The 23,057-nt window shown below is 49.7% G+C and overlaps 1 protein-coding gene across 1 annotated transcript in view; it reads left to right on the top strand.

The window, feature by feature from the left end:
- Nucleotides 1-23,057, top strand: part of PRKCA (protein kinase C alpha) — a 368,337-nt gene that overhangs the window by 171,878 nt on the left and 173,402 nt on the right. The gene's annotated exons all lie outside the window — the stretch shown is intronic.

Below are 23,057 nucleotides of genomic sequence, written 5' to 3'. Positions count from 1 at the left end.
CTCTGGTTCCCACGAGCATCCCGAAGTGGTGGTGGAGGATCCCAGTGGGCAGGATTGAGTACAGGAGGACGGGCAGCGCTCCCTGTGGTGTGGGCGACCCGAGCCACCTGAGCAGAGGTGGCCAGGTGGGTTTGGCTCGGGTTCTAGGCTCGCCATCAGTCCGGTCTCAGCCCATCAGTGTGGGGCGGTGACCCCAAGCCTGGCTGCACATCTGGGTCACCTGGGGTGCTTCCCCAAATGCATTTCCTGGACCCCCTCCAAACTCAGGCAGGTCTTAGTTGGGAAGGACCAGGCCTTAGGAAAAGAAAACTTTAGAGGCAAATAGTCCTGCTGTTGCACCTCAGCTCCAGACACGCTTACCAGTTGTGTGACCTTGAGCAGGTCAGTGAACCTCTCCAAACCACCGTTCCTTTATCTGTGTGCAGAGGGTAAGCAATCATACTTGATCTATAGAGTTTTGGGATGAGTTCAGTGAAATAATGCATGTAAAAAGCTTATTAGCTCATCGCCCGTCACATAGTAATGATTCAGTAAATGTTAGCTGTTACTGTGCTTCACCAGAATGTGCATCTGCTGCTCGGTACTGTGGGAGTGTGTAAAGGAATTAGGAAGAACACGCTCCCTCCTCTGACGAACATTCAATGCAGGTGGATGAGACAAGCAACTGCACATGCAGGTTGCGTGAACTTTGGGAGAAGGGAGTACTTTGTGATGAAGTGCAGATTGCTGGCAGATGCTGGAAGGAGAGAGTCTGGACCTGGGGGTGGGGATGGGGGTCTGGGGTGGTGCCAGTGGAAGCAGAGAAGGCGGTGACTCTGGAGACGTTTCAGAGTGAGCGTCAGAGGGGCCTGTTACCAGCAGAACTGCCTTCTGATGATGGCGCTGTATCTAATTCAGGACTCTGACTAATTGTTATTTTTAGTTGCTTGTGTTCAAAAGCTTGTTTATACCTCTGAAAACTGTCAGCTGGGTGTAGTGCAAGGAGCTTAACGCTCAGTCCAAACTCCTGAAATCTTGTCCGCTCTCTGCCCCTGACTAGCTTCTGAGGCCTCGGCTTCCTCGTTGTGGGGATGGGCAGGAGGGCCAGGCAGCTGTCAGGGGTCTGGGGCCCCAGCACGAACCATCGTTCAGCAAATACATCTACCGCACTCCCCTTCCAAGACATTTATTGCACAGCCTTGCTTTTCAGTTCCTGGTGCTACGGACCACCCATTGTTCGGTGGAAGACTTACGTGTTTCGCTCATTTGCTGGTTGAGGTTCACATTCCTTTAATGTCCACAGAGATGGACATTTCCTCTTAGAAAAGCATTTTTGTTCAGTTTGGATTATACAGAAGGTGTACGTCATCATGCGTTTGGTGTCTGGTCTCAACAAGCTGTGACTGTCATTTTGGAAGACGGATGTGGGAGCATCTTGGCGTGTCATTTCTCTGCTCTAGTTCTACCTAGTGGTGGTCCCTGACTTCTAAGCCGTTGACTTCAGCTGACCCGTGTTTATAAGTTAGTGTTTTCCTGGGTGTCAGGGTCTAGCCCTTCTCATCTCCCACTGCGGACCTGATCAGTGACGTAACGTTCGACTCACACCCCCTGGGAGGCGCTCACTCTGCCTTCACAGATCTTCCTGTTTGTCTGCTGTGGACCAGGCACCCCCACCCCACCCCCACGCACAGAGGATCCATCATTGAACTAAAGAGACAAAGATCCCTGTGCTCGTGGAGTGTCTGTTCCAGGGCCATGAGCCTGGAAGTGTACCTGCCCTGTTGTCCCTGGTGGGGGGTGACCTGTGACAGGTACCCACATCCTTCTTCCTTCATCCAGGATTCCTTCCCTCCCTGTTCTCTAGAGCCTCCCTCGTGACTGTGCAGGGAGACTGAGTCATGGAGATGGCAGTGCACTTTCATATAGAAACAGTGGACCATGTGATCATCGGGTGGCTGTGGTACGCTGTGAAAAATGGCCACGAACCCTCCCACGCTTGTCTCGAGCTTCCTCGTAACACGGTTGTGCAGACCTTCGGCCAGCAGGCGGAGTCCCATTTCTCCGCTTTGACGAGTCCAGACTGGCTCCGTGACTCCCTGTGCCCAGTAGATGTGGCACGAGCAACATTGTGGGCAGTTGTGAACCAAGGCTCTGAGGCTTTGCAGCTCCCACCCCTGCTTGCTCTTTGGAACGTCTGTCGCCGGAAGGAGCCCTTGTTACCCTCCTTGAGGATGAGAGGCCACGTGGAGCAGAGGGGCTTTCTGGCTGAGCACCCCAGCCCCAGCCCCATCACCCCCAGGCCTGTGACTGAGCCGTCACAGACCATCTAGTCCCCGGCAGCTGCCAGCTGGACGCAGCTGCGTGAGTGTCCACCAGCCTAAAACCTCCAGGCGCTCACCTGCAGCGTCAGTACAAACTGTTCTCATCTTCAGTAATGGGAAGTTGTAAACATGTGTTTTTTAATGTAGATATTGATATATTTGCCATTTGTTGTGAATGACACAGTCTTTGGAAGGTTGGCTTTGGACAGTGACTTTCATGTTTGAAATCATCCACGTAGGGACGAGCTTTTTCAGCAGAACCTCCTGAGGTGTGGTGACTGGACGAGTGTGTGTTGTGAGGAGAGACGAGCGCTGTGAGTGTGGTGGTGCGAGTGTGGGTGGGAGAAGGCTCCTGGGCGCGTGGACCTGCTCCACGTGGCTGCAGATGGAGAGGCGGGGGTCTGAGATGACCCTGGCCTGAATTTGCACAAATATGATTTCAGTGAACTGAGACTTGTCTCTTTGCTGGAAGTGCTGATGAAAGTGATGACTTGGTAACATCAGTCCGAAGTGGAAAATGGGCGTCTGCCTCCATCAGTTAAGCAGGGCCGTGGCAGGGCCGCTCCACAGGCTTTGCCCTCTTTGCCAAAAGTTGTGTTTTTTGCTTTGTTTTCTCGTTCAGTTCAGAAGAACGTCTGGGAATATTTTGTTTATAATTGCTTTATGAATACCACTTTATTTAATGCCCTTGCTGATCACACTTCCTGTACGTAAACGGTCCAGGTCAGCGTGGCCCCATATTGCCTTAATAGTGATGACAAGCCATATGCTTTATGAAGTGGTCTGAAAATGATATACCGCCGGGACTGAAAAGTTTGGAAATTGCCTGTGTTACCTGTGTATCTGTTCTGATCCGTAGATAAAAGCAGCTACGCACTACTATAAGGAAATAACTGAGAACATTTATTAATAATGTAGTCAAACAAGTTTTCAAGTAAACATATATCTGAGCTATATAAATATATAGCTGAACTGTATATGTCACTATATATCGATCAGCCAGTTGTCCCAAGGCTTTCTACAGAGAAGATTTCTGGGGATATAATGGGGTAGGTCTGAAATAAAGAGGTAGTTGGCTTTATGATTGGTGTACCACCCGTTATCAGCTTGCTGGGTCACCTAACAAACCGCCCCAGAAGTCGGTGGCTGTAAAACAACCTGGTGTTATCAGTTACATAATTTGCAGGTCCCAGGAGGCCCGGCTGATGTCACTTGGGCTCAGCTGGGCACCCCGCCTTCTCATGGTGGGGCTGGGGGTCCAGTCTGCACTACACCCCTCTCATCCTCCTGTGACCTGGGTGTGTCCTCCCCAGGCTGGCAGAAGCCCAAGAGGGTAATAAGCGAACCCCAAGTTTGCTTCCTTTAGGGTCGGAACTGGCACACTGGCATTTGTGCCTCTTTCTGTTGGACCAAGCAAGCCACTTGGCTCAGCCCGGAGTCAGAGGCGAGGAAGCATATTTGACCTTTGTGGGAGGAACTCCAAAGTCATGTGAAAAAGGGCGGAGGAGGGAGGGTACAGGGAGGAGAGAGGAGTTGGGGCCAGTAAGGAGATACACCACCTTATCTGACTCTTAAAAACAGCCAGGACCTGCTAAAGGTGAGCAAAAAGGTGGACTCGATTAGCAGTGCTGAAGAAACAGTTTGGGGATACTTTCGCCTTTGAAGGAGGTATCGTCCTCCTTCGATACCAAGGGTTGTAAACGACAGCTGGTGGGTCAAATGCCATGCGAGGCTTGTTCCGTAAATGTTTCCCTGGAACGCAGCCATGCCCGTGCATTAATGGGTGAGCTGTGAATGGCTGCCCTGGCCCTGTAGCAGGAGTCGAGTGAGTGCTTGTGACAGACCGATGGGCCCGCGAAGCCGAAAGGTGTTAACTCTGGCCCGTTACAGAAAAAGTGCTGACCGCCGTTTTATATTATGTGCCTGTGAAGCAGATTCAGCTGTAATCTCCGTCTCCCTTGACCCCCTACCACCCCGGCCCCGCAGCTCCTTTTACGGTTTTTCCGGTGTGCGTGGCATTCTGATTCTTATGTGTTTCTGTAAAATAGGGAGAGCAGGTAATCCTGGCTCTGGATTCCAATACAATTTACGTCCACAAGCTCCAATCCTTCAACCAAAATTTAGGAGCTGACAAATTAGACGAGAGCACCTACAAATGAGGGAGCTGTGGCCACTCTGTTGGTCATTCATGAGGTTAGACAATAGGGTGATTGTGTCTGTTCTGCTGAAAGACAATCTGATTGTCTTTTGTGTAGAATAAAGTACAGACCCGAGCACCCTCCTCCCAGGAGAAATACTGCAGACCTCTGTGTGCTCGGACCTCCTCCTGTCGGCTTCTCTGTTGCCCTGTGAGCTCCGAGCCTCTGGTCAGCATATCTTCATGCTGCTTTTCATTTTCCTCACTCCCTTTTTTTTTTTTTTAATTAATAAAATTATTTTTTTTGACAAAATACTACAAAGAAAATTTAAAAGGAAAAAACTATTCATTGTAGGGCTTCCCTGGTGGCGCAGTGGTTGAGAGTCCGTCTGCCGATGCAGGGGACACGGGTTCGTGCCCCGGTCCGGGAAGATCCCACATGGCACGGAGCGGCCGGGCCCGTGAGCCATGGCTACTGAGCCTGCGCGTCCGGAGCCTGTGCTCCGCAACGGGAGAGGCCGCAGCAGTGAGAGGCCCGCGCACCGCAAAAAAAACAAAAAACAACAACAACAAAAACCAAAAAAAACCTATTCATTATATTATACCTATCGCCCCCTTAGTATATATTTATAATGGGTTTTCTCAACCAGATGGGACTTTATATGGTTTAAAAACAATCTGGAAGACTGTACGGAAATATGGGAAATGTTTGTAATACAGTGTTTCATAAAAAAGATATGAAATTGCAGGTACGCTGTTGGAACCACGTAATAAATACATATCTGTATGTAGCAGACAGATGCCCTCGTCCTAATACCCAGAACCTGTGAATGATGCCTTACATGGCAGAAAGCACGCTGCAGAAGTGATGGATCCTGAGATGGAGAGATTATCCTGCCGTTATCTAGCTGGCCCTTAGTAGTCACAGGGGTCCTTAGGAGAGTGAAGGGAGTCAAAGTCAGAAAAGGATAAGGAAGCAGAGTGTTTTGCTTTGAGGATGGGCAAGGGGCCATGAGCCACAGAGCCTCGGTGGCCTCTGAAGGCTGGAAAAGGCAAGGAAACAGATGCCCCCGGAAGGAGCACAGCCCTGCCGCCACCTTGATTATAGCCTTGGAAGACTCGCTCTGGACCGCTGACCTCCAGGCCTTGACAGATCTGTGGTGTTCTCTGCCACCAAGTCTGTGGTACTTTGTTATAGCAGCAATAGAAAACGAATCCAGCACATACAACTGAAGAGAAGATGCTTCAGAAAGTTACGAAGAGGGTGTATTTTACTTGGCTAGTGTATTTTGATCCAACCTTGGTGAGTTTATTTTGGTTGAATGGTTAACACTGAGAGGCAGCCAGTGACTTTTAAGTGTTAGAGGAGAGGGAAAGTGGTTGAGTCTGAAGTTCCAAATCAAATGATACGGAAACCCAGGAAGCTGTTCCCTGGCTTGTTACGTCAGGGGGGCAGATGACTCCAGCCTTAGAAGGGAAGCCAGTCTCTCTCTCTCTTTTTTTTTTTTTTAAGCCTCTCTCTGGTTTTCAGCAGACTTTTTTGGGCTGAAATGTTACCTTTCATAACTGTGTATTCTTGTAGTTGAGATCTTTGCACAAGGCTAAGTGTAAGCATTAAGCTGAAAACACGTTTACGGACTCTCATCGTATTCTGTCAGGTGACACTAGCCTTCTGGGACGTAGACGTGTGTGATCACCAAGCTTGCTCTCCACCCCGGCTCTGTCCTCAGAAGCTGTCGTGATAGGCTTGCCGCGTTCCCCCCAGCAGCTTGACCTTGTGGGCCTTTGAGTCCAGCGAGTCATTTCCTCGTCCTGCCCCCTCTGTCCTGCCGTCCTGTGACGTGGCAGAGCCTGGCTCTTCACTGGTGACAGGAGCCCCTGCCACGCCTAGTGGAGCCTGATAAGGGTCTGCGCACCTGCAGGTGGAGCCACTAGCGCTTGACCAGCTCCCCCTCCTGGGCGGTGGCATGGCCCACAGGGGAAATTCCGGAACCTCAGAGTCTGCATTTCTCTCCACAGGGAAAATGAGGATTTTGACACTTTTCAAGTCTTTTTGTTTGTCCCAAGGCTGGTTTTACATGTTTTGAGCCACTAGATGAAGATCATTATGGAAATGTCCTCACGGGGTCCCCTGGGCGGTGACTCGGTGACGCTGTTACGAGTCCAAGCCCGTACTGCTTGCTGCACGACAGGCCAATAATCGAGAGATGAGCTGTTGGGGCCGAGGAGTAGCAACTTCATCCGGAAAGCCAGCCGACCACGAAGACGGTGGGCTTGTGCCCCAGCGAACCATCTGGGCTGAGTTAAAATGCAGGCTTCTTTTCTACTAGAAGGGGAGCGAGTGAGGTCAAGCATTTCCTGGTTCCGGTCAGACTCCGGATGGGTTGTGTTAATTTCTTCCTTCCTGCAGCCATTCACAGGTGGGCCTGGGCAGGATGTGTCCTGTGAGCTGAACAAAGGTATTTTAGCTTCACGCTGGTTACCTGGGAGGCAGGGTTCCCAGAGATGGGCCATTATGTAGAATTTAAGCTTCTAGGCAACATCTCTTTAGTGATGAACTTGTAATAGCATGCAAAGGTTCCTCCCAGTTACAGCGCGAAGTCCCTGAGTGTTGCGGTCCACGGCTCAGCGGATTCTCCAGGGTCGGCTCTTCTTAGGCCTTGAAACAAGCCGCTGAGGGTACTGCCCAGTGGCATGCAGGCCAAGCAGATCGCCATGACCTCTCAGCTGACTCACTCCATGTGCTTCCGCCACTCCCTGTCTGTCCTTCCGGGTCTGCAAGGTGCAAAGGCGTCCGGCGTCAGGGAGGAGAGGGAGCTCCAGTCGCCGTGAACCAAGTTAGGAAGCGTGCGCGTTGGGCTTGGACCCGTCCATAATGCGCCCTTTAAAAGTTCCTCGAGAGTAAACGATATGAAATTTGGCCCTGGCCCCCGAGTTCACTTCGCTCTGACCTGCAGCCCCTCGTGTATCTGATGCTTACTGTCTTGAAGGTGATCAGCTGCTCTGAACTCTGAGTGGAGATGCAAGCTGAGTACATTTATTCCCGATGAGACCATCTTTTGATTGGAGAGATGGAAGGAGGGATAAACACATCAAAATATTTAATTAGGCCGAAGACAACGACACGAAGTCTTACTGATGCATGCAGATGTGCATGGCAGGGTGAACTTCCCCGTCCTTTCACCAAGGTTCCCCCCCCTCAAACAGGGAAACTAAGAAATACTTGGGTAGAAAGAATCATCAGGTAGCACATCTTTTCAGCTGTCGAGGTGGCTGGATGTCAACAGCAGGACTGGACCTCTGCAGTTTGTTACCTGTTTTACCGTCCTCAGTTGGACTCTGTTTCCACGAAGGATAAAATGGATGTTTTCCGAGCGTCTTCTTTTCTTTGTTCCAGAGAAGTTCGGGGAGGTGTCGATTCCCAGACCTTCTGTATTTTGTTGTTGTTAGAGCGATGGACTTCCTGTGTCTGAAGCACAGGGGAGCAGGCTCGCTGTCCTTTTTACAGACTCTCTCTAAGCTGGGCAGAGGTATCCAGGGATTCCTTATTCAGGTTTCTGCTGCCGTCCCCATGCAGCCGTGCGGCTTGAAACGCCGATGTTCCTTCTCTGCCTTTCTGAGGGGTTAATACAGGTGCTTCCCTGTATCTGCGATTCAACCAACTACTTTTCCGTTTTATGTCAGGCACTGGAGCGTCTGTGGATTTTGGTATCCGAGGGGGTTCTTGGAACCGCTCACCCATGAATACCGAGGGACAGTTGTGTTGGGGCGAGTGGTGGAGATTGAGAAAAATCATTCTTGTGTTCCCCTCCTGGCCCTGGCCAGGCCCCTCGTCTCTGCCTCTTTGTCCCTCCCTCCCCTGGGCCTTTCAGGTCCTCCTGACACCACCTCCAGTTGCTTAGTTGATTACCTGGATTTTTGATAATTAGGATCCTTTCAGTAACATCCGTTGTCCCAGCAGGTGCCTGTCTGGCTGCTGTACACTCAGCAAACACCTAAGTGCGGGGCTCCGGGAAAACCTGCGATGGGGGAGGCCAGGGGACCACGCGGCTCGAGGGCAGAGCCCGTGCCCAGCAGAGTGGCAGCCGGCCGGAACGTGGGGGGCTGTGTCAGCGTCCAGATGTGCAGGCCGGAGGCTGTTCCCGCCCAAGCTACACCTTGAGCTACACCTGAGAATCGCCCAAGGGGCTTTTCCAGGGAGGCACGAGGAGGCCTGGGTGTTCTCCGGATCAGGTAGGTCCGAGCCCCAAGGGGGGAGTGGGTGGCCTCCGTGTGTTGGCAGCGCTGCCCGGGTGGTCCCATGGGGGCCCAGGGCTGAGAGGCTCTGCTTCGCCCGATGACGTAGGAGAGTGCCTATTGTCAGGAGACAGAGATAATGGCTCTGGGTTCCCTGGGTCTACCCTGTGTTTGTGATGTGACTGTTCCAGGTGAGGTGACCTGGCCCATGCTTTCACAAGTCGCCCTGTGGTGGCCTCCCGTCCTTGCCGTCTCCCCTCGGGGTGAGCCCTCTGCCCATCCGCAGGAGCCGAGGCTCAGACTTCTCTCCTGACCACCTGTTTTCACACCCACTTCCTCATCAGCTGGTCTCGACCTTCAGCTCAGCAAATGGACCCGCTGGGTACCACACGCCACGGATGTCTGTGCGTCCCAGTTAGCGGCCGGGACACAGAGCGGACTTTCTTCTGAACTTGATTTTCTGAATGCTTAGCTCACGGTCTGGAACCCGCGTTTCCAGCGGGGGAGTTTGATTTCCCCAGAGAGGAGCTGCGTTCTGGCTCCAGGGACCAGGTGTCCCTGCGTTCCTACACCCCCGGCGCATGCAGCCCTGTGTCCCCCGAGCCTTCCCTGGCATTGCTCCCATGCCATTTAGTGCCTTCTCCCCTGGAGCTCCGTGTTCCGCTTCTAAGCAGATCAGGGTGCCTTTCCCAGAGGGAACGCTGCAGATGGCATCGCCCATGGGGGTGGGTTTTCTCCCCCAAGTGACTCACTCCGGCTAAAGACCAGGCTCTGGCTCGAGTATGTCGCGCCCACCTCTGTGCGGAAGGAATTAGAGCCAGCAGAGGACTTTGAAGAAGTTACACGGTGATTCCTTCTTTTTCATGGCTGTTGTTCACCACACAGTCTCAGTTCTTTGAAAGTGTTTGTTTGTTTGTTGTTTTGTATCATTGATGCTTACTTTTTTTATAAGCGTCTCTCTTTGTCTTTTTAATTTAATGGCACGCCCATTGCCCTCCCTTCCTTGACTGGGGTAAGACTGTACGCTAAGGACTGGCGTGGACCCACTTTATCACCCACGGGTGACGTGGCTGTGGATAAGCGCCCTGACTGCCTCGCCCGACAGTCAGTTAAAGGACGCTCTCCTTTGAGGCTGCGTGAGGCTCCGTTCACCCCCAGCCTCTGACCTGCTGCGTGGGTGGGTCTGGTTTGCGCACACAGCCTGCGGGGTGGGGGGGTGAGTGGGATGGCGCTTTCTTAGCACAAGACGGACACGTCTGCTTTCCTGCCTGTGGTGAAGGGAAATCCATGGCTGGAAAATACTTGAACCTTAGGCAGTCAGCAACACTAGCCCTTTGAAAATGAATTTGAAGGCAAAAGAGACGTCAAACGTTAGAGCTTTTTGTGACGTGCCTCTTAGATACAACCCTCCCTTTCCTACACTTCCTCTCCCCTTACCAGGTGGTACTTACAGGGACGTCCAGAAAGGTGCAGAAGAGTGATAGAGCTCTTCTTTTCGTTTTAGGAAGTGCGCTGTTTTTCTCCCCCCAGCACCTTCTCATAAGCAATGTAACTGCCTTTGGTTTGCCTAGGAGAGAAAACATTTCTTCTGCTCGCTTGTCTGCCTTTCCCTCAGGTGAGCCATGCCTCTCTGGCCTCTGGAAGGCAGTGCAGCATTTGGCCGCATCCCTTCTTTTCCTGTCTCCTCTTCCGGAGCTCAGAGTTTACCTGTCCTGATCCCCACTGGTGTGCTCCATGCTATCAGGCCGCGTGTCTTGAAACACACAAGCGTCCAAGGCTGGGAGTTTGCGCGTTAACCGCTTGGTTTACGATGAGGTGTTAATTTGGCTCCGCAGAGGAGGGCTGTTGTGAGGGTCAGCCCTCTGCTTCTTCCTCTTGCGTTACAGACCAGTCTCGCCCATCAGGTTTTTCCATCTGAGGCTCTAATTGGATGCCTAGCGGGTCGGTCAGAAGCCGCCAAGGAAGGATCCAGAGAAGATGCTTCGCGCTGCCCTCCTGCCCTGGCCCGGGAGAATCGTTTCCTCTTGCAGGGTTCGTCCTGAACGAGAGGCTGCTGCCGACTGTGGAGAGCTGCGTTTGATGGCTCGGGCTCATTTCTGCCACTTCAGAGGAATCTGTTCCCCTGAGGGGGCTGCTGCTCGGGCATTAGAACAAGCTGTCTGAAGGTTGTCCGGCTCCGTGGGGCAGAAGTCAACCCTTTCCTTCCTTCTTTGCAGCACAGCAGTGTTTACCGAGCACTTCCTTTGGGCGGCGGGGAGGGAGCTGGAGCCTTCAGCTTCCAGTCCGTTTCTCTGTCCTTTGAGGCACCCCGAGGGTCCTTTGCTGATCCCCGCCCCAGCCCCAGCCCGCCTGAACGTGATTAGTTTTAATCGCGTTAACCTTGACCGTGTGAGTGGCGCTGACCATGGTTTTGTGTCAGAGCCAAAGGTTCATGTTCACGTGTTCCCCTCGGATGGGAACTGTGCGGTGGCTCAGTTGGTGTCTCCGGAGCGTGAGGGAAATTCTGTGGTCTTCTGTGGATTCCCCATAAGTCTGATGAAAGTTGCATTTTATCCCTAGATGTTCGACTTCCTCTTGAGTTTTGTATTCTCAACATTCAGAGTCACAAGTTGATCTCTTTGAACTTCTGGGCCACATGTGTTTGAATGATAAACTTCCAGCGTGAGGGAAATGGTCACATAAGCGTCAGGACTTATAGTCTAGCCCATACCGCTATTATTCGTTACTGACAGCGAAATGAAGGAGGATCCCTTGGGGCAGACTTGGGCTAGCTGTGCTGATTTTATTGATCCAAATGATTATGATTTGAATGTGTTTCAATTCTAGTGAGACCAGGCTCTAACTGGTGCTTTACTGTCATTATTTACTTGTACCAGCACCATCATAAGTAACAGCAGTTAGCGTCAACTACATACACACTGAGTACCAGGTGCCATCCTCAGTGTCTTACATGAATTCGTTTCTCCAGTCATCCCCAGACTCTGAGGTCACACTATCATCCCCTCGGCTTTTCAGCAAGAAGAAGCTGTGGCTTAGAAAAGTTCAGTAGCTCATCCAGGGTTTACTAAGTGTGACAGCCGGGATCTGAACACCGCAGCCTGACCTGCGAATTCACGCGTGACCGCTCTTCACCGCCCATCTCTCTGGCCTCTTCCACGGCACTCGTATTTTGCCAGATGGAGAGAACTCACCGAGGAGGAGGCCTGCTTAAAAGATTCTTGAGAACAAATAGGCATCTGATTTGTGCCCATGGCGGAAAAAGAAATACATTGCCGTCTTGAGGGACAGCTAATGAAACCTGCCCATTGTGGACCCAGAGCCCCTGCTGCCCTGTTGGTGGATGTTCCTCACTGCTCAGGGCTGGCCCCTGACCAGGGCAGACAGCACGGCTCTTAAGGGGCTTCTGCAAGTTCCTCTGTGGCTGCTGCCCGGCCGGCTTGCTCTGTCGTGGTGTTGAGACGCCCCCGTGGGACAATGGTGTCTAAGAAACACGGGCTGTTCCTCTGATGGCTGTGACCTTCTTGGTGTGCTCTGGCTAATTCAGTCCATCTGAATTCCGTGGTATATGGATGGATCCTCCATGAGTCACGAAAGGCTCATTGACAGAGGAGTCATGGAGAGACAAACAGATGGGAAAATAAAACCCCTAAGGAAATACTTTATGAGGTTACAGTGTGTGTTAGATTATACAGTCTGGGAAAAGGAGGATAATGCAAATTAAAATATCTGGGATGCTATTAGGACAGCGTTTAACATGGGTAACTTCAGAGTAGGAAGACCTGGGTTGCAGTGGCTTCTCTACTTGCTGGTTCTGTGGCCTCGAGCTACCTGCTTATCCCCTGTGAGCTGTGGGACGGCGGGTGCAAACACCGTCACCCTCACCAAGCACAGCCCTCGGGCTGCTGAGAGCACATCCGGCGCCTCCAAAGGCTTGTCGTGGGGCTGAAAAGGGCAGGCACGTGTGCGTGTGCCCTGCGCAGGGCTTAACTCACAACAGGCCTTGGACTTAGCTCTCCTTTCTCTCATTGCCTCCCTTTATCCTTTTAAGTGGTTGTCACTATCAGAATCCTTGTTAACAGGAAGGGCTGACAAGACAGGCTCCAGGGGCTTCCCTGGTGGCGCAGTGGTTGAGAGTCCGTCTGCCGATGCAGGGGACACGGGTTCGTGCCCCGGTCCGGAAGGATCCCACATGCCGCGGAGCGGCTGGGCCCGTGAGCCATGGCCGCTGGGCCTGCGCATCCGGAGCCTGTGCTCCGCAACGGGAGAGGCCACAACAGTGAGAGGCCCGCGTACCACACACACACACACAAAAAAAGTATCATGCTGAAGAATGAAATAATATTTCAGACTAATATCAGCTGTCAATATTGATGCTTAAATACTAAACAAAATATTATCAAAAAGAATCTAACACAACATTGAAAAAAAAAAATGCCACGACCAAGTGGGATTCATTCAAAGAATGCAAGCAAGGACCCAAAATATTTCCAGGGCTATTCAAAAAAGACAGGCTCCAGCTGCTCCTGGAGAGCATGTGGCTGTCGAGTCCCCAGTCGGTTCCTCCATCCTCCTGGACCCATGAGACTGAGTGAGAACCTTGGGGGCCACGCCCTGGGCTGGGTGCTGGACAGACAGAGGTGAACGACTTGGACCCGCCTTCTAGGAGCCTGTCTCTGGAATCCCTCCTCCACAGCTAATGCATGAACCGAGGCATTCTGTCTGCAGGTCACCCCACTAGGTTATCCGCATCTCTGCTTTAAGGGTTTTAGTAATTCATTCTCTGGCTCCAGCTCTTCCGTGTGAGTTTTACTCTCCGGGAGGCTCCACTGCGCGCCTAAAACTTTCTATGCATGGTAATTTAGCACACGTCCAGGCGTTGAAAAGTCTGGCTGGCCCTAGATCAGAGCGGGCAGAGAGCTACAATATTCCAATTTTCTTTTTCTTTTTGACAACAGTAGTTCACCAAAGCTCCCTCAGCCAGAGTAAATTATTACTGTAACTTACGGCGAAAATTATTAGAGGGCCACAGGTAGCATAGTCTTGCAGGTGGGAATCATTGAGAAAATAAAACAAAATTTTGAAACAGTCCCTAAACTTGCATGGCTCTGTTGCTCCAAAGACGAGTTTTAGGAGGTGGTGGTGAGAACCACAGCTAAATCCTTTATGTCTCCGTGCATTTGGTGGGGTCTGTAGTTGAGAGTTTTTGTATTGCACATGTGGGACACCGCTTAAAAATGAGTGTTCGTGGGAAGATTTTGTACTGACAGGTTTTCCCTGTGATTAAGTGACTTTGGGTCTTCATGTCACACTGGAAAAGTCATGAGGCACGGTTCTGGTAGAACTCTCTTCATTGTGCATAAGACTTATATCTTATCTCATCTCCGCTGTAGAAAAGTCGCCCTGCACAGAATTGCAGTATTCTCTATTTCCCCATTTCTGGCATCATCAAATGTTTATCTTTCTGCTGATTAAGAGATTGCCTTCTTATCCAGAGGCCTCTCCACAGCTGTTCTTGATGTTACTGAAGACTGTTTGGGGAGCAGCGAGGCCCCGGAGCTGGCACCTTCTGGAGAAGGGTGAACAGCATGGCTTTGGAGTCCTGGCTCTGTCACTTAAAGCTGTGCATCTTTGAGAGCCACTTAACCTTCCTGAGCTTTAGTTGCCCATTTCTACAAAGTGGAAGAAATCATACATACCCTGGGGTGGTCTTGTGAGGGTTAAACAACACACAGACCCCAAGCGTCTGGTGGAGCGCCCAACGAGACAGCATGTGGTCGCTGTTGTGTTTGCTTTCCAGTCTCATCCATTGTTGGCAATACTGTTCTGGTCCGAGAATGGACATCAGTGGCATTTGGGACTTGAGTGTGACCTTTCATAGGCTGGAATGGAAACCACAGCAAAACGATTCTCCATTTAGCCAGAAGGCATTCAAGTTGGCAAATTACCAGACAGGGTGATGTGCTCAAGGGACCCCAGCAGGGCCGTTCCAGAGACAGCAGTGCAGCCGTTTCTGCCCACGGTGTTCTCTTTCTTGGGCCCTGAGTCCGAGGCCTCGTTCCAGGCACGGCCCCATCAGGGATGAGACTTTGTCCTTTTATCATCCAGGTGCCCTGAAGAGTCCACCCCCTCTTGACCTCTGTGACACTCAGCTGGTTCATGCACAGGTAAATGTGGTGAAGTAATTTTTCTCGGAGGCAGTTTTGTGTTTTGCCGTCACAGTATTTCTGTGTCGCATCCTTAGGTTTTCACTGTTGGCTTTTGTGGTTTTCCCCCCTGACTGTCTCTGCCTTCTTTGAAAAAGCTGCTTCGCACTCTTCAAAGCGTCAAGCTGGGTGTGGGCGCGGCGTGTATATAAGTAAGTGCTTTAGGTGGGGCGTATCTTTCTGTCATGGGATCAACAGTTAAATGGCGCAGCAAGAAAGAACGCATATTTGATTTGCAAATTATTCCTACATTTCCCCTTCTCAAGCCTGACCATTCTGTTATTGAATTTAAGCTTTCAATCTCAGTAGGAACGGCTAACTTTACGTGAGACTTCTACATCAGAAAACCACATTGTGCCCGTGGCTGGGTTTTTTAATTCAGATTTGAAAGCACGGATTCACCAGCTCACTCAGACGCACCAAATGGATGTAACCCGTAGTCCTAGGTGGTACCACTTAGAGGAGAGTGAAGAGCACAAAACGGCTGTAGGAAAGGCCGCCACACTTAGAAATAGGAACCCAGCGTCGCTTGCGTAACCTGAGGGATTTGAAAGTAAGTTTTAAAAATCAGTTTAGACTTGTCAGCCACTGGCCTTGTCTTGGAGAAGCACAGCTGGCGTCTCTTGGTGTCAGGGGAGCTGCTGCCTCTGATTCCGGGGAGGCCAAGTTTTCCCCACCGGGCGCCGCAGGCCAGCAAACTTCTGGACGTGTCTGTGGCAGCTTGAATGCTGCTATTTAAGGGCTGATGAAGAGGCAGCTTGGAGAAAATCTCAAGACTAAATGCTCTGATTCATCACTGTCGTTCAGGCTTTCCAGCCTTCAGAGCCGGCCCGGGCTTTGGAGACAAAGGGTGACATTCAGCCCAAGTCAGCAGCCCCCACGTGGTGAGGGGGTGGGAGGCGCAGGGAGAGACCGCTGGGAGGGCGGCTGGGTCGTTGGGTCAGCTTCCTGGGTGCGGGGGAGGTTGAGTGATCTATGGACCGAAGATGCAGCCTGCCTGGGGGGGCCTGGCTCAGAAAGAGCCCGGTTGGTGGGTCCGGAGGGGCTGCGGCCCCCTGAGGGGGTGGTTCCTGCAGCCCTGGGGGTCCAGCACGTTGCTAGGGCCGCGGGAGTGGGGCGTGGAAAGCCAACTGGGCTAGAGCGTCTGTACTTCTGCCAAGGGTTTCTAGTCGCAGAGAGGGCTCTGGCCGTGGAGCCTGTTAGACCTGCTGCCACATCAGTTCCGCCCCCGTCACTCTGACTTCCTTGCCTGCATCTTCTGTTGCTCTGGGAAGGAGGGTGGCGAGCCTCCCTCGTGGAGAAGGAAGACGAGGCCATGAGACCAGTGCGTGGTCAAGGGTAGCTGTCAGTGCATTGTTGGATGCTCACGGGTGTGTATCCCTGTGCATCTCACCTCAGACCCTCTGACCCTCCGTGCTGCCCTCCCGCCACCCCTGCAGAGAATAACCAGATAAGACAGGGTGTGGGCGAGCACTCAGTAAAACCCCACAGAGGTAGGAAGTGGCTGTTTCTCGTTGAGCCTCACGTTCGTATGTCCTCGGGCTGCTGGCCGGTGACTCTTCTTGCCACAAGGGAAGGCAAAGGTCTTAACTGGCTCTCAGAGGAGTTCCACATGTTCTTTGCAATAGCTCTGATAAGAAAGTTTGATGAACAAAGATGTGAAAGTGAGGGTTTTTTCTTTTTTTTAAAACTAGATTTTAATCTGTCCTGTGCTGTCTTTACAGAGATAAGCGAGAGTCAGCTGAAGATTAAGTTCAGTGAGACGGTCTAGTGGAAAGTGCTTCTTCCGGCACCCCCCAGCGGGGCTCCTGCCTCTGCTGTTCTTAAAAGGGACTGATGGAGGCCTCCCTGTGGGTCCAGTGGGTAAGACTTCGCCTTCCAGTGCAGGGGGTGCAGGTGCGATCCCTGGTCCGGGAGCTAAGATCCCACAAGCCTTGAGGCCAAAAAGCCAGCACATAAAACAGAAGCAATATTGTAACAAATTCAATAAAGACTTTAAAAATGGTCCACATCCAAAAAAAAAAAAAAGGGGGGGGGGAGTGATGACCCTTTGCAGAGCCAAGGGAAACCAAAAGATTTTGGAGGCTTAGCTCCCTCATAAGCTATCATTTTCCCCTCCGTGGCTTAAATTAATTTCTGCAACAAATGAAGTGCATTTACCCAGGAATCAAAGCGAGTTTACCCTCCTGGACTTGGATGTGGGAGGAGAACTAATTCCACTCTTCAGACAGAGGCCAGTGCAGAGGCAGCACATGACAGCTGTGGTCCCGAGGGCAGGAATTACACGTGCAAAGTGGAGCTGCCTTCCAGCCCCTGCTTGGGGTCCCTCGGCCATGCAGGGGACTCCGAGTGCCTGCTACACACGAGCCGCACAAGGAGGGGACCACTGATGCTGCAAGTTAAGTAGCAGTATCACCTCTTTATACCACGTTTACTGTTTGGGAGGTTACAGAAAAACATGTGCCCTGTCGAAATGTATAATTACGTGGCTTATAATTCCTGGGGGTCTGTTAAGGTTCTCCATCTGTGTATGCTTCCCAGTTAACAATTACATGTCAAAGTCCTAAGCTTGTATGAGCCCCTGAAACATTTTCGGATCCCACAGCAGATTTTTACAGATAGTTCGACCATATTTGTTCTGTGTGAGGCTCGTAGTGGGAGCTGAGTATCAGGCACTGACAGAGGCCTTAGACTCTGACTGCAGTTGTCTGGGCCTGTATAAAACCACAGGGGGAGAAAGTCATTTCATGCTTTGAAAACTTACTAGTTAATGTTTAAAGATCTTATACAGAGTGGACGAAGCCAAACATTTTTTCCTAACCTTCCAATTATTAGCGAGGCTATGAGACTGTTCTGTATCAGCATTAAAAATAGGAGCTTTTGTTTCTCTTTTCGTCCTGCCTACAGTTTCCATAATACAGTTTGCAGTTAACTTACTGAGGTCACGTTTCTCAGCATCATTGTGTGCGGGAGTTTTGTGCCAGTTTCTCTGGGCATCTCGTGGTGGTCCTTGTGTGTGGATGAGAAACGGGCATCCACGGTTTACTGGTTTACTGGAGTCTAAGGACTCTGGTAAACCGTGGGCAGGCTGGTAAATAAAGCTGGAGCCTGGACGTCCCGGATGAGAAGCACCGAGCACGTGGAGAGGAGAGCGGGGAGGGATCATCTATGCCCAAAGGAGGCTTCTTGGGAAGATGCTGCAATCAGACTTGGGTGCCCAGTGGGCAGAGCACAGCATTAGGAAGTTCGGAGGCTCTTCAGAAACTAAGAGCTGGGCCGGATTCCCCGGAAGAGGCCTATGGTAGGACATGAAGCCTGGAGAAATAAGTGGGAGCAGATTGGAGAGACCTGACCATCACCTGCCATTGTGTGTCACGTGTTGTGTTGGTGTCCCTTGAAAAAATTATCATCGTGCTGTTAAATGACAGAGTACAGATTAATGCATATTTTTGTTTTACCAAATTAGAATCACATTATATCTGCCAGGCCATTTTATTCCAGTGTGTCCATGTACTTTTCTCAGGATGCGGGTAGCATTTTAAAGGTAGAATTTGATGAGCCACTGAGGCCTTTTCATATAAAATACCGTACTTGGAAAAAGTGATCGTTATAAAATACCTTGGAATCACAGCTAAAGAGTCAATTACTGTTTCATGTCCAGGAATCCAATTAAAGTTGAGTTAGGCTGTTATTCTCATACAATTTCCAAAGCTACACACTTCCGTAATTCTTACTCTCGTGTATAGTCAGTAAAATATTTAATACTGTGCTTGAGTTAGCACCTGAACTGTTACAAACGGCCTCATCAGCGGTCACCTGCTTGTTTCCTTTCTGTGACGGCAGATGTCTTCGAAGTGAATGAAGCTGAAGATGTTTACGTCAAATATAATTTGGGGGGCATTTCCTTACTAATGGAATCTTCAGAAGAATGCCGGCGTTTCTTGTCTGCTTGGCAGTCTTTAAATACCATGCGTCTCCTTCTCTTCTCACCAAAGCCCTACTCCATTTCTTATTTATATAATGAGAAACTGTAAGACAGTAAAACATATAAGTGACTCTGAGATGAGACCTTTGATGATATCAGCTACTCTTTTTTTTTTTTTTTTTGACTGACTGAAGGAAGTCTATGAGTTCCAGCTTGTCTGCTGGTTAATAGGAAGCAACAGAGTGCAAAGTAGAAGTAGGTCTGGGGCAAGATGAGACCCTTTGCAGTCTTGGGAGCCAGACCCAACACTGCAGAAATGGCCACACCCGAAGTCCGTTTCCCAAAACAAGCCTGTTCTCTGGCTTCCTGTGTCCGATGTCAAAAGCAGAAAATGGGAGGACAGGGGGATAGTAGACTCATTGAGAGCAGGACTAAATTTCAGCAGGTCCAGTAATTATATAGAAGAAGTGGTCAAGGCCACTTAGTGTAGGAACAGAAGCCCCATAGAGCTTGGGAACCCCGTGAAGTGGACCAGAGTAGTATAAACACTGATTTAGGCTCATCGTTGGGAAGATGTTCAATTGTATTGATTTATTCTGTTTAAGAAAGAGTACTGGACAATACATTTTAGAAATATTTGTACACACACTGGCTTTAAAAAAAAAAAACTAAAAACAAGACTCGGTACATAAAAAGAGAACATGTAATTAACTAGGAAATGTGGACATGCTCTTACAACAAGAGTTACATGAAGCCTTGTCATAGTATTTTGGGTCTTTATTCAAAGATAAATTCCAGTATAATTTTTAAAAAGTAAATTCTCACAACTGCCCTAGGTGGATTACTATTTTCTCCATTTTACAGATAAGCAAATGGTAATTCACTTGCCCAGGATTACATGATTTGAGTCAATCAACAAATATTTATGGATTGCTAGACATTTGTTTAGGCTTAAGCAAACATTAGAAGATTTTCCTCTTTGAGCTTTCAAAGATGTTACTTCTACTTGTCATTGCTCCAGAGTTAGGGAGTTTATCTTCACACTATATGTCTTTAAGTTTAAGAAAAAAAAATTATTTCCTTATATTAAGAGTGTTATTTTTTAAACTCCTACATCACGTCTTGCGTTTCTTAGTACACGCTACTGGTGTTTTGCATCTCTAGTTAGACTGCCAGAGCTAAAATAAAGAAAATTAATGAGGAAAAAATGGTTTAACCATCTCAGGTTCTGTCAGTGGCAGTTGACTTTTTGTTCAAGGAAGAAAGTGAAGCACAACTTTTTAATGACAAACAGAAGAGGAGAACATTTTAGAATCTGATCATTCTAGGAATCACATTCAGTATGGAACGTGTCCTGAAAAATCCTAAAAGTCAACAAATGCTGGTGGAAAGCATGAAATGAGTAATGTGTAGCGTCATCAGAAAATACAATAATATACTGCATTTACCTTTACCAAAAAAAAAAAGTAAAGTGGATTTTGTGTAATAATGCCTTATTCAGATGTGTTAATTTTGCTCTGAAATCTATTTTGACGTTAATATAGCCGTTCTAGCTGTCTTTTGACGAATATTAACATGGTTTATTGTTTTCCGCCCGTTTACTTTTAACACTTCAGTGTCTTTAAAGTGGGTTTCGTGTAGACAACATGCAGCTTGGTCTTACCTTTTTACCCAGTGTGACAATCGTTGCCTTTTAATTGGAGTCTTTGCACCATTTACATGTAATGGGATTATCATTAATTTACATGGGATTGTATTCACATTTCATGATCACTACCATCTTTCTATGGTAGTGCATTCAGTTTGTTTTCCTTCCTTCCTATATTTTTTTGGGGGGGATAATTGAGTATTTTAATCTATTTTATCTTCATCATTGGCTTATTAGCTCTATTAGTTTCCTAGGGCTGCCAAAACTAATTACCACAAACTGGGTGTCTTAAACCAAATTCATTCTCTCGTAGTTCTGAGACCTAAAAGCCCCAGACGCAGGTGCTGGCAGGGTCGTGCTCCCTCTGAAGGCTTTAGGGCCCGTCCTCGCCTCTTCCAGCTTCTGTTAGTTGCTGAGGGTCCTCGGTGTTCTTGGCTCCTAGCTGCGTTGCTCCAGTTCCTGCCTGTCTTCACACGGCCGTCCTTCCTCCGTGGGCCTGTCTCCAAATCTCCCTCTCCGTGGAAGGACACCCGTCCTTGGACTCAGGGCTCATGCTAACTCAGTGTGACCTCATCGTAACTTGATTCCATCTTCAAGGTCACATTCACAGGTACTTGGGGTTGGAGACATGGTCCTGGGGGACACAGTTCAACCCACACTTTAGCTGCACCTCGTTGGGGTTCGTTTGTTAGTGATTGCTCTGGGGTTTATGATATGATCACAGTCTGCCGTCCAATAATATAATATCACATCACATATGGAGTAGGTCCCTTACAATAGTTTACTTCAGTTTCCCCTCATTTCTGTCAGGTGCTGTGCCTTTGCCCCCTATAACATCTCCCATATCTGTCCCTTCTCTGCTGACTAAGGTAAGCCCCTAATTTCCTGCCCTGTGTCGTCAGGAGTCTCAACTTGCATTATTGACCGTGGCATTCAAGGTCCTCTGCAACCTTGCCTCCGCCTGCCTCTCTACCTTCATTTCTCACGTAGGTACGACTTCTGCGCCTCCGAATAAGCCAGGATGTGTCGCATCTGTACTTCGGCTCATGCCAAGCCATGAGCAACGCCCTCCTGTCCACCTCATCTACCTGTCAAGCCGTTATTTCCCTTTCAAAACCTACACAAACCCGTCCTCTTTTATGTCATCCAGTGGTGCCAGCTGTGCCTCGTGTACCTGCTGTGGGGGACACACCCACTCCCAGCTCCTGCCTCTTTTCACTGTACAGTCTACGGTGCCCTCTCACGACAGACAGGAGGGCGTGGACCCAGGAGTCACAGCCATCTCTGAACATCTCGGACAGCGCCAGACTTAGAATCACCGATCAGTCGGTATACACCGAGTAAAACTGAAGGAACCGTTGAGTGCTGGCTGCACCCATCCTTACTGCTCAGACTTGTTAACAGACCACATGTTCCCATCGTAGGTGCTGCGATCAATTCTGTCCGCCTGGGCTGAGCTCTTTGTCTGTTCACTTTTCCTTCATAGAAAGTCATTTGAGAGTCGAGTCATTTTCATCGTTTCAAACAGTGACAGAACACGTGGATATATATCTTCCAGGCGCCTAAAAAAATACGGTGATTTTCCACATCGTTGTCGGAAATAATGAGCCGTTACTACCCCGGGTTTGATCGGTGTATTTGCCTTGGCAGGTGATTTTTTTTGCAAGCAGAAAAACCATCTTAGGGAACTTTATCCCCATGCATCAAAGCACTTACGATTCTGTGGACATCTGTAAGACGATCGTGACTCGGAACATTCAGAGACGTTAATGACGTATCGTGGCCACTTGGAACTTTGTGAAACGTGTGGCTTTGCTCTTTCTCTCTTAGGCCTCTGCACAAACCCCAAGTCGTCCTTGAAACATCGGAATGTTCAAAGGGTTTTATTTTCCTAATTAGAGAAGCCAAAGCAATTCTAGCTGTCATAGTGGCCCGAGCAAGCAGAGGCAGGAGTGGATCCTCTGCGGAGCCTCCAGAGGGGGCACAGCCCTGCTGACACCTTGGTTTTGGCCCGGTGATGCTCCTTTCGGGCTTCTGGTCTTCAGAACTGTAAGGGAGTCCATTTCTGCTGTTGAAAGCGACCAGGTTTGGGGTAGTTGGTTACAACAGTGGTAGGAAATTCGTGCAGGCACCATTATTGCCTCATTTTACAGAGGTGGAGACCGAGGCTTACAGAGCTGGATCAACTGCTGTAAGTCAGAAAGTTGAGCCCAGGTAGAGCTGGGATCTGCACCCATTCCTCTGGCAGGAGACCCCTTTGTCTGGAAGGGATGCTCATCTGCTTCTGTGGCCGATGCTAACAGGTGGGTGGGGACCAGCCAGGGTCTCAGGCGGTGCTGCAAACCATTCCCTTCCGCTTCGGAGTAAGACTCACTCGAGGTCCAGACCCCTCTCAAGAGACTGAGTTCTTGGACAGGAGAGAGTGATCCCTCTGGAGACCACAGGAGGCCACAAGCAACAGTGTTATTTGACTGTGTTCTTCCACTTTTTTTTTTTTTAAGATTTTTTTTTCTTTTGACATAGACCATTTTTAAAGTCTTTATTGAACTTGTTACAACACTGCTTCTGTTTTAGGATTTGGTTTTTTTTTTGGCTGTGAGGCATGTAG

This window comes from Orcinus orca, chromosome 19 (genome assembly GCF_937001465.1).
Source record: "Orcinus orca chromosome 19, mOrcOrc1.1, whole genome shotgun sequence".
NCBI lineage: Eukaryota > Metazoa > Chordata > Mammalia > Artiodactyla > Delphinidae > Orcinus > Orcinus orca.
This window is presented reverse-complemented; position numbering and strand designations above follow the sequence as displayed.